At 40.7% G+C, this 16,148-nt stretch overlaps 1 non-coding gene across 1 annotated transcript; it reads left to right on the forward strand.

Moving 5' to 3' along the window:
• The first annotated feature begins 14,553 nt into the window (after positions 1-14,553).
• LOC112700153 (small nucleolar RNA R71) lies at positions 14,554-14,661 on the forward strand. The gene has a single exon (XR_003153071.1). It is a non-coding gene; the product is annotated as a small nucleolar RNA R71 (small nucleolar RNA).
• The last annotated feature ends 1,487 nt before the right edge of the window (positions 14,662-16,148 follow it).

Below are 16,148 nucleotides of genomic sequence, written 5' to 3' on the forward strand. Positions count from 1 at the left end.
AGAGTGATTCTATTCCAGCAGGAGCGGGAACCAACCGGTGATTAGCCGTACTGTGACAGAGTGCGTGAGCATAGTTTTCACTGCGAGGATGGGAAGTAGCCACTGACAACGGTGACACCCTACATAGAGCTTGCCATGGAAGGAACATGCGTGTGAGAAGAGGATTTCAAGGAAGAGTTGAAGTCAGAGGACAAAGCATCTCCAAAACTCCAACATATTCCCCAGTGCTGCAAATCAAAGTAACATTGTTCCCTCTTTTATCAGTTCCAGTAATTTCACTTTTAATCCAAATAATCTCATTGACATCCTGACTAAGATTAATAAAATAAATATTGATTGCTTCAAACCAATAATCTCTGTGGATTCGACCCTTACTCACGTAAGGTATTACTTGGACGACCCAGTACACTTGCTGGTTAGTTGAACGAAGTTGATCTTGGACCAGCTCTATTATCATATTCCATAAAGAGATACAATTTCGTCCACCATCCTCCTCAGCCTTTGAAAAACCATCAGGCTGATCGGATTTGGCTGGGAGCTGGAGGATGTCCTCTAAGGCCTCTTCAGTGACTAGAATTTGTTTTTCCCTCAGGTTTACTGCATCAAGGGTAGTAAGGTAGTAGTTGCAATAGAATTCCCGGACCCAAGATGCGTTGACCTCTGTCAGTGTTCTTTCCAGAAAGAACCAGCCCCTTTGTTTGATTTGCTCAGTGGTGTACTGCTGGAGGGCTTCTGGAATTTTCAGAGTTTGTTCCAGGTATAGATTTCTGGAGTTTGCAAAAGTCGGGTACTTCAGTTCACAGTACCGATTTGCAAATTTTATAGGATCAGTCGAAGGGAGCAGCTGGTCAGCTTTTTCCTGCTGTGTGAAGTTCTTCTCCCGCCATGAAGAATCGTGCATTAGAGCAATGATGGACTGGGAGGAAGCTCCACGCTTGCGCTTGCCAGTAGTCTTGCCTTTGCCTTTCCTTTGTGAGGTAGACATCCTGAAAAATAGAAAACCAGGATATGGATAAAATAGGAAAGCAAATACGCAATGCAAACAAAGGAAACTCAAAGCGCTAAGGGAGAAATAAAATAAGGAAAATGAGTAATGGAAATGTGGTTGAATGAATGTTAAATGGAAAGAGAAAAAATCAATATGCCATAGTGAGAAAGTTAGAGGAAAGTGAAAAAAATCAGAAAAGAGATCAAAAGGGTTAGTATGGTTAGAATTTGAAAAAGAAATTAGTAAATTAAAATCAGTGAGTTAGTAAAGTGCGGGTTAAAGTAAGTGGCATAGAAAAATTCCATATAACAGTGATTCACAGGTAAGAATAGAAGTACTCATAATTGAACAAGCAGTTTATGAACCAGGAAATCAAAAAGGAGAAGAAAGTCTGCCATAGCATTCATGAAATGGTCTAGGTAAAGCAGAGTGAAACAGATTTCGGAAAGGCCAAACCAAAACATGAATAAAAAAAAATTTTTCAAAAAAATTTGGGCAGCATTCCGGCTAAAATTGGATTGTCCCGGAAAAAAAATAGCAAACATATCAGTGCATATGAATTTAAAAAAAAATCAAGCTGCATGTACATAGATATAAAATAAACATAAAAACTCAATGTAAACAACAGTGATATACAAGAAAGCAGCATATGAAACATGAATATAGCAGCAGCAGATTTGCACATAGGATAAAACAGATGTAAGAACAGTGCAAGTAAACAGACCTATATCCACTAACCACAGCCTAAGCTACCTAACAACCTAAAAAAATCCACTACAACATGCAAGTCTAGCTATCCTAATGATGAACAGAAACGGAAAAAATTACAGAAAAAATGACGAACGGATAAAAATGGTTGCGTGTTGCGGAACCTGGTAAGCGGAAGGGGTGGAACAAGGAAGAAGTGGCTGCGGCGGCGTCCGGCGCGGTGGTGGGCAGTGCTCGCAGTGGCAGTGGCGGAGAGGGAAGAGGAAGAGGAGGAAGGGAGAAAAAGGGAGGGAAGGTTGTTGGGGCGGCGGCGTACGGGGTGGTCGGCGGTGTCTGGGTGGTCGGCGGTGGCGGCCGGGTGGTGGTTGGAGGGAGAGGGAGCAGAGAGGGAGAAGAGGATTGGGGGTGGGGGGCTGCGCGACTGATAGGGTTCGCGTGGCTGAGGGGGTTATACTTTCAAATCCATGCGGCCGCGTGGGGCACGCGGTCGCGTGGTTGGGGCGAAAATGGGAGTGACGCGATCGCGTGGGGTGCGCAATCGCATGAGAGGGAGGAAAGAAGGTTGACGCGATCGCGTGGGTCTCGCGATCGCATCGCTGGAATTCGTGCTAAGCGCACAACTCCAGCGCCGTTTCAGCGCAACTCTCTGTCTCCTTTTGCGGTGATGTACAATCCATGCGACGCGATTGCGTCGCTCACGCGGTCGCGTGGGATTGTTATTGGGTAAGTGATGCGATCGCATGGGGCATGCAATCGCGTGGACCAATTTGTGCGAAGCGCACAAGGGCCGCAGGATTCCAGCCTAACTTCCTGTTCGTTGGATCCTTACGCCGATATATATCACGCGGCCGCGTGGTTCACGCGGTCGCATGAGTGGTGTTTTTCGTGATATGACGCGAACGCATAGGGCATGCGGTCGCGTCGTGCAACCCTTTTTTTTGCATGAAAAATGCAGAATGCAATGATTATCATGAATGCTTATGCATGATTCCAGGTTTAATAAATTAAAATGGAAAAGGAAAAATGAAAGCAATTAACAAGAAATAAATTGAAAAAGAAGCGACCATACCATGGTGGGTTGTCTCCCACCTAGCACTTTTAGTTAAAGTCCTTAAGTTGGACATTGGAGGAGTATCCTGTTATGGTGGTTTATGTTTAAATTCGTCCAAAAACCTCCACCAGTGCTTGGAATGCCAATAGCCTCCGGGGTCCCAAACTAGGCATGTGAAGCTTCTGAGCAGCTTTAAATATATTGTTCGGCTCCCGGGACGACAAATGTCAGAATAAACTCCAGGATTCAAAGCCTTGCTCTTAAATCCGCCTCCGTCCTGATCTACATGTCTCCATCCGGGCGGTTTAAAAAGTAAAATCTCACCGTGGTGACCAAACGTTCTCCATGATCCGTGCAATTGAGTATGATACCAATCCGTGTACTTCGAGGTGAAGCGTGGAACCTTATTGAACCTTGTGCACCAGCTCTGAGTACGAGCCATTTCCCTCTTACTCTTAAAGCCGCAGAGAGCTCTAAGCTGGCCATCTGTTTCAAGTAAACCATATTCAAGTGAATAAGTAAAATTGTAAGTTAAGGATTGTACCCACTTGAAGCTTGTATTAGGTGGTAGTGGCATTGGGATAGGTGTTTTTGGTGGTTCTGTAAGTTTTACTCCCTTATGCTCTTCTGTGAATTCCTCCACATCCTTGCAAGAGTCCTCAATTGTATATGTGTCCGAGTCAAAGTCTTCTATGTCTTCCTCATCACTCAAGTCATAGATTGGAGGTTGAGAGAAATCCACCTCCGCATCATCTTCATATTCACTTGGGGAAGATTCTTCGGTTTCAGAGAATTCACTTGCGGACGCAAGTTCATCACCAAGAGAGCTAGACTTGTGAATATCATCATCAAGGGAATTTGCTTCTTGGATTATTCCGTCTGATTCCTCGTAAACGACATGCCTTGGAGATTGTACAGTATCTTCCTTAGCATCAACTATAGCATCCTGGACGGAGTTTTCCTCAATTCTGGATACCCAAGGAAGTTCAGCATCGCCTAGATCTTCAACCAACTCTTCTTCTTGAACAATGACAGCTTCTTCTACTTGTTCTAGTACGAATTCATTCTCTGCCTTGTCCACTGGAGTCTCTAGTATTTCTTTCATGCTACGCTCTTCATCGGGTTGTCCACATGGAGCTGTGGTTGATCCTTGTATATTTGAGCGTTTAGTGGCCCATTGGATTAGTGCGTACTCCAGTTGTTGAATGGTTGTTTGAAATTTAGTTATTGTTTCTTTTAGATGATCTCTGCTTCGTGGTTTGCTGGACTTAGACATGATACATAGGGAAGTGGTAATGACTGGGAATAATTGGATTGGTATTGGGGTAAGGAAGGATCATATGATGGCGAATGGTGAAGAGAAGCTTGTGAGTGTGGTGGTTTGAGGTTATGTTGAAAGGACGGTTCGTATGCACGGGGTGGGGCTTGTTGGTAGTTACAAGGTTGTCCATCATGTCTTTCAACTGGGTATGCGCGGTAGAATGATCTTTGTCCAGGATATCTCGGAGGGTGTTGCTGCCAAAAGGGTTGATTAGATCCTCTTGGTTCCATCCATCCTTGATTGGTCTGACCTTGATGCACATTCCTGTTGTAACTTCTATTTCCTTTAACAATATTAGAACCAAACTCAAAGCGAGAGGGGTGAGAGTTCATAGTAGCAAATAAAGATAAAAAGGAAGAACGAAATAAATAAACAAGCAAAAGAAAAATATTTACAATAACCAATAATAAGGCACACATTAGCAGTTCCCCGGCAACGGCACCATTTTGACGTTAGGATTTTTGCCAGTAAAGAATGTCATAAAAACAGTTGCGTTGTAGATATAGTCTCTAAACCGACAAAAATCCCTTCGTACAAACGTTTTGGGTGTCACAAGTAACAAACCCCTTTAAAAATTGTTAACCGAGTATTCAAACCTCGGGTCGTCTTCTCAAGGAACTGCAAAGAAGTATGTTCTTATTATTGGCTATAAAGGTTGTGAATTCGGGGTTTAGAAGGTGAGAAGCAAGTGATTTAAATGACAAGTAAAGTAAATGGCAATTAAAAATAAATAAATAACTGTAAAACAACTTTTGGAAAGATAAGGGAATTTAGAGGTCTAACTTAGTCATCTCTCTCAACTATAATAAAAGTTGAATCTAAACCCCACTTGGTCAACCTTTACCAGGGCAAAGGAAAGTCAAGGGACTAATTAAATTGACCTATGAATCCTAATTATTTCCTAAGAAAAGGTTGGGATTATTTAGGTTCAGCTCAATTAGCAAGATAACGATTATTAATTACGTTGAGTTCAATAACTGTTGAGTTACTAAATTCTTAATCATAACCAAAAGGGGAAAAAGTAAAATTGCTGGAATAATAAAAATGTCTTCAAATCGTAAACAATGATAACCATAAATTAACAAGAGAAATAATAAACTGAAAATGCCTCAATACCATTAATTCAAATAATTATCTGTAACATGGAATAATTCATAAATTAAATTATTAAAAGTAAATAATCAATTCAAATGCTGGAATAAATAATTATAGAACTAAAATAAAAGAACAATTAAAACTTGGATCCAGAGTTACTCTTGAAATTAGAAGAAATCCTAAATCCTAAAAGAGAGAGAGAGAACCTCTCTCTAAACTAGATCTAAATCATTGAAAACTAAAATTATGCCCGCCCTCTGAATGGATGTATTCCCTCACTTCATAACCTCTGGTCTATGCTTTCTGGACTTGGATTTGGGCCAAAAAGGGCTTTAAAACTCGCTGGGGCGTGTTCTGTAATTTTCTGGTGCGTGGCCTCTGTCACGCGTCCGCGTGGGTCATGCGGTCGCGTCATTCGGAGCTTTTCCTTGCCACGCGGTTGCGTCAGTCATGCGACCGCGTCATGTGCGTCTGCTTAAGGCGCGCGGTCGCGTTAGTCATGCGGCCGCGTCGCTGAATCCTCGCTTATGTCACGCGATCGCGTGGTCTATGCGATCGCGTGGATACCAACTTCCTTAAAGCTCCGTTTTGCTTTCTCCTTTCCTTTTAGTATGTTTCCTTTTTCATCCTTTAAGTCATTCTGCCTTAGAAAATCTGAAACTACTCAACACACTAATCACGGCATCGAATGGAAATAAAGGTAATTAAAATAATTAATTCTCAAAGCTTAGAAACATGTTTTTCACAATATGAGATAATAAGGAGGGGAAAGTAAAATCATGCAATTGATGTGAATAAGTAGGTGAAAGATTATATAAATCACTCAAATTAAGCACAAAAGAACTCATGAAATATGGGTTTATCAGTCATTGATTATGCCACATACATTTCCCAATTCAAGTATTGAGGGGATTATAGTCACATATCCATCCCAACCCAAATTGGTCCAGCATGAGAAAGCAATTCTAGCATGATCTCTTCATTCCTCTTCCAAGGTTCCGAAGAGATCCAATTATGGGGAGTTTCTTTTCCAAGATAACTAATCAATTGAATTAAGATTGAAAGCTTTCTAGTAAAATCAAGAGAAAATATAGAAGAAGAAAAATGAAAACTAATATTGATCCATCAAATTACAGCAGAGCTTCCTAACCCAATGAAAGGGGTTTAGTTGTTCATAGCTCTAGGAATCAAAAATGGCAGAAAAGAATAATCCATGCTAGAAGTGCAAAAAAGTAAATATGCAAAGAGTAGTTCTCCAAGGTGCCAAAAGTCCTTCTCTAGTTCAAAACTACTCCTATATATACTACTCTTCATGATCTTCTAGTGAGTTTTTCAAGTCTTGGATGTGGGCTTTGGACCTTGAGTTAAAGCAATCCTCATCTTTAATGGGCCCAGCTTGCAGAGAAATATGAATTAGGCTTGGGCATTTAGTGAGATTAATCGTGGAATACATTTCTAGGTGCGAGAACGTTAGTGGCATTTACCTTTTCCACTAACGTTCCACCTTTATATGCCCACGTTATTCTCAACATTAGAAGTCTTAACGTGACTTCTAACGTTCCTTCTCAATTCTTGGCCAACGTTAATGGGACTCACTTTTCCCATTAACGTTGGCTTGTGCCCCTTTTCGCAAACGTTAATGGGAATCACTTTTCCCATTAACGTTGCTTGCCTTTTTCCTCTTACGTTAGGTCTTACGTTAGCTTAGCTAACGTAGCTCTTAACGTGGAACCTATCACCTTCAAGAGCGTTAGTGACACTCACCTTTGTCACTAACGCTCTAATTGCCTTAATCCCTTACGTTAGAACCCATGTTAACTAAGTTAACGTGGCTTTTAACGTAGTAATGAAGCCATCTTCCAACGTTAGTGACAAAAGTGAGTGTCACTAACGTTGGTTCTTTGAACCCCACTCCACGTTAACTTTCACGTTAACAATATTAACATGAGAGTTAACGTAGGCAATGAAAATGATCCAACGTTAGTGACAAAAGTGAGTGTCACTAACATTGGCAGTGTTGATCCTTGTCCACGTTAGAGTTCACGTTAACTTAGTTAATGTGACTCTTAACGTGGGGCATTGCCTAGTTTCTTAACGTTATTGGAGTTCACGTTTCTCATTAACGTGAAGTCCTTCTTTCCTTCTACGTGAAGTACCACGTTAACTTAGTTAACGTGGCTCTTAACGTAGGCTATGAAGTGGCTTCGCAGGGTTATTGGTGATCACTTTTCTCATTATCATTGCAAGCCAATTGCCATCCCACGTTAGTAGTCACATTAACTAAGTTAACGTGAATGCTAACGTGGTTCTTCCATGCTTCATTTGTCTTGAAATTAAGCAATTAAAGTGCATCAAAGCTCTAGCCAAAATCATGAGATCATGCATCATTAAAATATCATGTAATTCTGGCAAAAAATCTCATGAAATCATGCAAAATTCACAATAGTTGCTTGAATGAATGTGTAAGTGTATTTTCACCCAAAACTTGCCTTATTTACTAGGAAAATGCATGAAACTACCCTAAAACAGTAAAGAAAAGGTCAGTGAAACTGGTCTAGATGCCCTGGCATCAACTGTCCCTAACCATGTGGTTGTGTCATGAAGGTCCAAGTGAATAGCTTGAGACTGGGTGGTTAAAGTCGTGATCCAAAGTAAAAAGAGTGTGCTTAAGAGCTCTAGACACCTCTAACTGGGGACTTTAGCAAAACTGAGTCACAATCTAAAAATGTTCACCCAGTCATGTGTCTGTGGCATTTATGTATCCGGTGGTAATACTGGAAAACAAAGTGCTTAGGGCCACGACCAAGACTCATAAAAGTAGCTGTGTTCAAGAATCAACATACTTAACTAGGAGAATCAATAACACTATCTAAATTCTGAGTTCCTATGGATGCCAATCATTCTAAACTTCTAAGGATAAAGTGAGAAGCCAAAACTGTTCAGAAGCAAAAAGCTACAAGTTCTGCTCATCTAATTAGAACTAATATTCATTGATATTTTGGGATTTATAGTATATTCTCTTCTTTTTATCCTATTTGATTTTCAATTGCTTGGGGACAAGCAACAATTTAAGTTTGGTGTTTGGTGCACGAAATTGTGATCATCAATGGCGCCATCAACATGGTACGCTCAATTGCAATCTCAACTCTTTATCACAACTTCGCACAACTAACCAGCAAGTGCACTGGGTCGTCCAAGTAATAAACCTTACGCGAGTAAGGGTCGATCCCACGGAGATTGTTGGTATGAAGCAAGCTATGGTCATCTTGTAAATCTCAGTCAGGCGGATTCAAATGGTTATGAGGATTGATAATTAAAAGATGAATAAAACATAAAATAAAGATAGAGATACTTATGTAATTCATTGGTGAGAATTTCAGATAAGCGTATGGAGATGCTTTGTCCCTTCCGTCTCTCTGCTTTCCTGCTGTCTTCATCCAATCCTTCTTACTCCTTTCCATGGCAAGCTCTATGTTGGGCATCACTGTTGTCAATAGCTACAGTCCCGTCCTCTCAGTGAAAATGTTCAACGCGCTCTATCACAGCACGGCTATTCACCTGTCAGTTCTTGATCATGTCGGAATAGAATCCAGTGATTCTTTTGCATCTGTCACTAACGCCCCACAATCGCGAGTTTGAAGCTCATCACAATCATTCAATCCTTGAATCCTACTCAGAATACCACAGACAAGGTTTAGACCTTCCGGATTCTCAAGAATGCCGCCATTAATTCTAGCTTATACCACGAAGATTCTGATTAAGGAATCCAAGAGATATCCACTCAAGCCTTGTTTGCATGTAGAACGGAAGTGGTTGTCAGGCATGCGTTCATAAGTGAGAATGATGATGAGCTTCACATAATCATCACATTCATCATGTTCTTGGGTGCAAATGAATATCTTAGAACAAGAATAAGCTTAATTGAATAGAAGAAAAATAGTAATTGCATTAATACTCGAGGTACAGCAGAGCTCCACACCTTAATCTATGGTGTGTAGATACTCCACCGTTGAAAATACATAAGTGATAATGGTGATCATTGGCTTCGGCCCCAGAGAGGGAACCAGAAGAACCAAGATGAAAATACAATAGTAAAAGGTCCTATTTATAGAGAACTAGTAGCCTAGGGTTTACGGAAATGAGTAAATGACGTATAAATCCACTTTCGGGCCTACTTGGTGTGTGCTTGGGCTGAGCATTGAAGCATTTTCGTGTAGATTGGGCGTTTAACTCTCACTTCTGTGCCAGTTCTGGCGTTTAATGCCGGGCAGTCTTGAGCTGATTTGGAACGCTGGTTTGGGCCATCAAATCTCGAGCAAAGTATGGACTATTATATATTGCTGGAAAGCCCAGGATGTCTACTTTCCACGCAATTTAGAGTGCGCCAATTGAGCTTCTGTAGCTCCAAAAAATCCACTTCGAGTGCAAGGAGGTCAGAATCCAACAGCATCTGCAGTCCTTTTCAGCCTCTGAATCAGATTTTTGCTCAGGTCCTTCAATTTCAGCTAGAAAATACCTGAAATCACAGAAAAACACACAAACTCATAGTAAAGCCCCAGAAAAGTGAATTTTAAATAAAAACTAATAAAAATATAATAAAAACTAACTAAAATATTCTAAAAACATACTAAAAACAATGCCAAAAAGCGTATAAATTATCCGCTCATCACAACACCAAACTTAAATTGTTGCTTGTCCCCAAGCAACTGAAAATCAAATAGGATAAAAAGAAGAGAATATACAATGTATTCCAAAAACATCTATGAAGATTAGTATTAATTAGATGAGCGGGGCTTTTAGCTTTTTGCCTCTGAATAGTCTTGGCATCTCACTTTATCCTTTGAAGTTCAGAATGATTGGCTTCTATAGGAACTCAGAATCCGGAAAGTGTTATTGATTCTCCTAGTTAAGTATGATGATTCTTGAACACAGCTACTTTATGAGTCTTGGCCGTGGTCCAAAGCACTCTGTTTTCCAGTATTACCACCGGATACATCCATGCCACAGACACATAAATGGGTGAACCTTTTCAGATTCTGACTCAGCTTTGCTAGAGTCCCCAATTAGAGGTGTCCAGGGTTCTTAAGCACACTCTTTTTGCTTCGGATCACGACTTTAACCGCTCAGTCTCAAGTTTTCACTTGACACCTTCACGCCACAAGCACATGGTTAGGGACAGCTTGGTTTAGCCGCTTAGGCCAGGATGTTATTCCTGTAGGCCCTCCTATCCACTGATGCTCAAACACTTGGATCCCTTTTTTTTGCAAGCTTTTCACTGCTTTTTCTTGCTTCAAGAATCAATTTGATGATTTTTCAGATCCTCAGTAGCATTTCTCCTTTTCCATCATTCTTTCAAGAGCCAACAATTTTAACATTCATGAACAACAAATTCAAAAGACATATGCACTGTTCAAGCATACATTCAGAAGTCAAAAGTACTACCACCACATCAAAATAATTAATCTGTTATAAAATTTGAAATTCATGCAATTCTTCTCTTTTTCAATTAAGAACATTTTTCATTTAAGAAAGGTGATGGATTCATAGGACATTCATAACTTTAAGGCATAGACACTAAGACACTAATGATCATAAGACACAAACATAGATAAACATAAGCATAAAAAATTCGAAAAACAAAAAATTAAAGAACAAGGAGATTAAAGAACGGGTCCACCTTAGTGATGGCGGCTTGTTCTTCCTCTTGAAGATCTTATGGAGTGCTTGAGCTCCTCAATGTCTCTTCCTTGCCTTTGTTGCTCCTCTCTCATGATTCTTTGATCTTCTCTAATTTCATGGAGGAGGATGGAATGTTCTTGGTGCTCCACCCTTAGTTGTCCCATGTTGGAACTCAATTCTCCTAGGGAGGTGTTGATTTGCTCCCAATAGTTTTGTGGAGGAAAGTGCATCCCTTGAGGCATCTCAGGGATTTCATGATGAGGAACTTCCTCATGTCCATGAGTGGGATCTCTTATTTGCCCTATCCTCTTCTTAGTGATGGGCTTGTCCTCATCAATGAGGATGTCTCCCTCTATGTTAATTCCAACTGAATTACAGAGGTGACAAATGAGATGAGGGAAGGCTAACCTTGCCAAGGTAGAGGACTTGTCCGCCACCTTATAAAGTTCATGGGATATAACCTCATGAACTTCTATTTCCTCTCCAATCATGATGCTATGAATCATGATAGCCCGGTCTATAGTAACTTCGGACCGGTTGTTCGTTGGAATGATTGAGCGTTGGATAAACTCCAACCATCCCCTAGCCACGGGCTTGAGGTCATGCCTTCTCAGTTAAACCGGTTTCCCTCTTGAATCTCTCTTCCATTGAGTGCCCTCTTCACAAATGTCTATGAGGACTTGGTCCAACCTTTGATCAAAGTTGACCCTTCTAGTGTAGGGATGCTCATCTCCTTGCATCATGGGCAAGTTGAATGCCAACCTTACATTTTTCGGACTAAAATCTAAGCATTTTTCCCGAACCATTGTAAGCCAATTCTTTGGGTTCGGGTTCACACTTTGGTCATGGTTCTTGGTGACCCATGCATTGGCATAGAACTCTTGAACCATTAAGATTCTGACTTGTTGAATGGGGTTGGTAAGAACTTTCCAACCTCTTCTTTGGATCTCATGTCGGATCTCCGGATATTCACTCTTTTTTAGTTTGAAAGGGACCTCGGGGATCACCTTCTTCATGGCCACAACTTCATAGAAGTGGTCTTGATGCACCCTTGAGATGAATCTCTCCATTTCCCATGACTCGGAGGTAGAAGCTTTTGCCTTCCCTTTCCTCTTTCTAGAGGTTTCTCCGGCCTTAGATGCCATAAATGGTTATGGAAAAACGAAAAGCAACGCTTTTACCACACCAAACTTAGAAGGTTTGCTCGTCCTCGAGAAAAAGAAGAAAGAAGAGAGTAGAAGAAGAAGAAATAAAGGAGATGGAGGGGGGCTTTGTGTTTCGGCCAAGGGGGAGAAGTAGTGTTTAGGTTGTATGAAAATGAAAGAGTGAAGAAGGGTTTATATAGGGGTGGAGAGGGGGGTATGCTTTGGCCATTATGGGTGGGTGTGGGAGGGAAAGTGGTTTGAATTTGGATGGTGAGGTAGGTGGGGTTTTATGAAGGATGGATGTGGGTGGTGAAGAGAATGGTTGGATTTGATAGGTGAGGGGTTTTTGGGGAAGAGGTATTGAGGTGATTGGTGAATGGGTGAAGAAGAGAGAGAGTAGTGGGGTAGGTGGGGATCCTGTGGGGTCCACAGATCCTGAGGTGTCAAGGATAGCTCATCCCTGCACCAAGTGGCGTGCAAAAACGCCCTTTCTACCAATCCTGGCGTTAAACGCCGGGCTGCTGCCCCTTTCTGGTGTTTAACGCCAGCTTCTTGCCCATTCCTGGCGTTAAACGCCAGTCTGGTGCCCCTTTCTGGCGTTAAACGCCCAGAATGGTACCAGACTGGGCGTTAAACGCCCATTTGCTGCCCTTACTGGCGTTTAAACGCCAGCAAATTTTTCCTCCAGGGTGTGCTATTTTTCATTCTGTTTTTCATTCTATTTTTGCTTTTTCAATTGTTTTTGTGACTTCACATGATCACCAACCTACAGAAAACATAAAATAACAAAAGGAAAATAGATAAATATCGCATTGGGTTGCTTCCCAACAAGCGCTTCTTTAATGTCAGTAGCTTGACAATGGGCTCTCATGGAGCTTCACAGATACTCAGAGCAATGTTGGAACCTCCCAACACCAAACTTAGAGTTTGAATGTGGGGGTTCAATACCAAACTTAGAATTTGGGTGTGGCCTCCCAACACCAAACCTAGAATTTGATTGTGGAGGCTCTGTTTGACTCTGTTTTGAGAGAAGCTCTTCATGCTTCCTCTCTATGGTTACAGAGGGATATCCTTGAGCCTTAAACATAAAGGATTCTTCATTCACTTGAATGATTAATTCTCCTCTGTCAACATCAATCACAGCCTTTGCTGTGGCTAGGAAGGGTCTGCCAAGGATGATGGATTCATCCATGCACTTCCCAGTCTCTAGGACTATGAAATCAGCAGGGATGTAATGGTCTTCAATCTTTACCAGAACATCCTCTACAAGTCCATAAGCTTGTTTTCTTGAGTTGTCTACCATCTCTAGTGAGATTCTTGCAGCTTGTACCTCAAAGATCCCTAGCTTCTCCATTACAGAGAGAGGCATGAGGTTTATGCTTGACCCTAGGTCACACAGAGCCTTCTTGAAGGTCATGGTGCCTACTGTACAAGGTATTGAGAACTTCCCAGGGTCCTGTCTCTTTTGAGGTAATCTCTGCCTAGTCAAGTCATCCAGTTCTTTGGTGAGCAAATGGGGTTCATCCTCCCAAGTCTCATTACCAAATAACTTGTCATTTAGCTTCATGATTGCTCCAAGGTACTTAGCAACTTGCTCTTCAGTGACATCTTCGTCCTCTTCAGAGGAAGAATACTCATTAGAGCTCATGAATGACAGAAGTAAATCCAATGGAATCTTTATGGTCTCAGTGTGAGCCTCATATTTCTATGGTTCCTCATTAGGGAACTCATTGGAGGCCAGTGGACATCCATTGAGGTCTTCCTCAGTGGCGATCACTGCCTCTTCCTCCTCTCCAAATTCGGCCATGTTGATGGCCTTACACTCTCCTTTTGGATTCTCTTCTGTATTGCTTGGAAGAGTATTAGGAGGGAGTTCAGTAACTTTCTTACTCAGCTGACCCACTTGTGCCTCCAAGTTTCTAATGGAGGACCTTGTTTCATTCATGAAACTTTGAGTGGTTTTGATTAGATCAGAGACCATGGTTGCTAAGTCAGAGTGGCTCTGCTTAGAATTCTCTGTCTGTTGCTGAGAAGATGATGGAAAAGGCTTGCCATTGCTAAACCTATTTCTTCCACTATTATTGTTGTTGAAACCTTGTTGAGGTCTCTGTTGATCCTTCCATGAAAGATTTAGATGATTTCTCCATGAAGGATTATAGGTGTTTCCATAGGGTTCTCCCATGTAATTCACTTCTTCCATTGATGGGTTCTCAGGATCATAAGCTTCTTCTTCAAATGAAGCATCCTTAGTACTGCCTGGTGCAGCTTGCATTCCAGACAGACTTTGAGAAATCATATTGACTTGCTGAGTCAATATTTTGTTCTGAGCCAATATGGCATTCAGAGTATCAATCTCAAGAACTCATTTCTTCTGATTCATCCCATTGTTCACAGGATTCCTTTCAGAAGTGTACATGAATTGGTTATTTGAAACCATTTCAATGAGTTCTTGAGCTTCTGCAGGCGTCTTCTTCAGATGAAGAGATCCTCCAGCAGAGCTGTCCAATGACATCTTGGACAGTTCAGACAGACCATCATAGAAGATACCTATGATGCTCCATTCAGAAAGCATGTCAGAAGGACACTTTCTGATCAATTGTTTGTATCTTTCCCAAGCTTCATAGAGGGATTCACCTTCCTTCTGTCTGAAGGTTTGGACTTCCACTCTAAGCTTACTCAATTTTTGAGGTGTAAAGAACTTTGCTAAGAAGGCATTGACTAGCTTTTCCCAAGAGTTCAGGCTTTCTTAGGTTGTGAGTCCAACCATATCCTAGCTCTGTCTCTTACAGCAAAAGGGAATAGCATAAGTCTGTAGACCTCAGGGTCAACCCCATTGGTCTTGACAGTGTCACAGATTTGCAAGAACTCAGCTAAAAACTGATGAGGATCTTCCAATGGAAGTCCATGGAACTTGCAATTCTGTTGCATTAGAGAAACTAATTGAGGCTTAAGCTCAAAGTTGTTTGCTCTAATGGCAGGAATAGAGATGCTTCTTCCATAGAAGTCGGGAGTAGGTGCAGTAAAGTCACCCAGCACCTTCCTTGCATTGTTGGCATTGTTGTTGTTTTCGGCTGCCATGTCTTCTTCTTGTTTGAAGATTTCTGTTAGGTCCTTTACAGAGAGTAGTGATTTAGCTTCTCTTAGCTTTCGCTTCAAGGTCCTTCCAGGTTCAGGGTCAGCCTCAACAAGAATGCTTTTGTCTTTGCTCCTGCTCATATGAAAGAGAAGAGAACAAGAAAATATGGAATCTTCTATGTCACAGTATAGAGATTCCTTGAGGTGTCAGAGGAAAAGAAGAATAGAAGGAAAAGGTAGAAGAATTCAAACTTATCAAGAGAGATAAAGTTCGAATTGTTGATAGTGGAGGAGTGCTAGTCCATAAATAGAAGGATGTGAGAAGAGGGGAAGAATTTTTTGAAAATAAAGTAAAAGATTTTGAAATAATTAAAAGAAATTTTGAAAAATTGATTAATGATTTTCGAAAACTAAGATTGAGAAAGAAATAAAGTGATTTTTGAAAAAGATTTTTGAAAGTAAAAATCAAAAAGATATGATTGAGAAGTTATGGTTTTAAAAAGATATGATTGAAAAGATATAATTGAAAAATAATTTAAAAAGATTTGATTTTTAAAACTAATGACTTGGCTAACAAGAAATTTAAAAGATATGATTCAGACATTAAACCCTTCTCAACAGAAAAGGCAACATACTTGAAATGTTGAATCAAATCATTAATTGTTAGCAAGTATTTTTGAAAAATGGAAAGAAATTGATTTTGAAAATATATGATTGAAAAGATATGATTTGAAAAAGATTTGATTTTGAAAAATTATGGAAACTTGAAAAAAAAATTGAATAAAAAAACAAAATCTTCCCTCTTGTGCCATCCTGGCATTAAACGCTCAGAATGGTATCCATTCTGGCGTTTAACGCCCAGAATGCTACCCTTTTGGGCGTTAAACGCCCAGCCAGGTACCCTGGCTGGCGTTTAAACGCCAGTTTTCCTTCCTCACTGGGCGTTTTGAACGCACAGCTTTTTCTGTGTAATTCCTCTGCTGTATGTTCTGAATCTTCAATTCTCTGTATTATTGACTTGAAAAGACACAAATAAAAAAATTTTTTTGAATTTTTAATGATGAGGAATAATCAAAATGAAACTAA

Source organism: Arachis hypogaea, chromosome 6, assembly GCF_003086295.3.
Source record: "Arachis hypogaea cultivar Tifrunner chromosome 6, arahy.Tifrunner.gnm2.J5K5, whole genome shotgun sequence".
NCBI lineage: Eukaryota > Viridiplantae > Streptophyta > Magnoliopsida > Fabales > Fabaceae > Arachis > Arachis hypogaea.